We start from the raw sequence: 1,156 nt of genomic DNA, 5'->3' as shown, positions 1-1,156 counted from the left end.
TTTCATTCCTCTGATCTTAACTATTAGTCACAATAATTCATAATTTCTGCTTTTTTAACTCTAATATTAGGTATAATTATATATAAATGAGGATTATTAACCATGAATTCCAGAAAGTATAAAACTAGTAAAGTGGTGGTCGTGGAAACTAAAAAAAGTCTAAAAAAGGGACAAAAATGTCCATTTCTGTCTGTTTTTTAACCTTTAACGTGAGGACAACACGAGGGTCCAGGACGTCTAACGCTGCTGGCTATAATAGAGCCGGCCTGTGCTCCCAGCATGCATTGCTGCAGCACTAGTTTTATACTTTCTGGAATTCATGGTCAATAACCCTCATTTATATAGAATCATTCCTAATATTAGAGTTAAAAAAGCAGAAATTATGAATTATTGTGACTAATAGTTAAGATCAGAGGAATGAAAGAGAGTTGGAAGGAATGCATTTTTATGGTAATTTGGTTAAAAAGAAACTCAGATTTCAGATTTATTAAAGGGTCAGATTTGACCCGAGGACAACAGGAGGACAACAGGAGGACACCAGGAGGACACCAGGAGGACAACAGGAGGGACACCAGGAGGACAACAGGAGGGACACCAGGAAGACATCAGGAGGGACATCAGGAGGACATCAGGAGGACAACAGGAGGATTAATTATGAATTCCGTAGGTAGGATAACCGCTGGCAGTAAGGTGGTGACAGGGAAACAAGTCTGAAAATGGGACAAAATGTCACATTTGTGTCCGTTTTTCGAGCCTTTGATCTTGCAAAGCATCAGGACATAAATATATACATAAAGTATTAGTAATCTAATGAAAAGTTGAGGACACTGCTCTCTGATTGGCTGATACTGCTCTCTGATTGGCTGACAGCAGCCTCGGGATCAAATGAGGTGAAGGTGCAGCAGAGTGGTGGGCGGGGCTCTCTCCACACACCGGGCCCTGATTGGTCGGGCTGGGGTTGTGTGTCTTCTACTTCCTGATTGAGCCAAGTTATGGCAAAATATTAATTATTATTATTATTATAATAGTATATGTTATAATAGTAACTAACTTATTCAACATTAAAGGATTTCAACACAGACAAATGTTTCTGAGAACGTGAGAAATGATTAATCTTCTGTGTGTGTGTGTGTGTGTGTGTGTGTGTGTGTGTGTG

Source organism: Etheostoma cragini, chromosome 12 (assembly GCF_013103735.1).
Source record: "Etheostoma cragini isolate CJK2018 chromosome 12, CSU_Ecrag_1.0, whole genome shotgun sequence".
NCBI lineage: Eukaryota > Metazoa > Chordata > Actinopteri > Perciformes > Percidae > Etheostoma > Etheostoma cragini.
The sequence above is the reverse complement of the archived record's forward strand: the minus strand, read 5'-3'. Positions refer to the sequence as shown.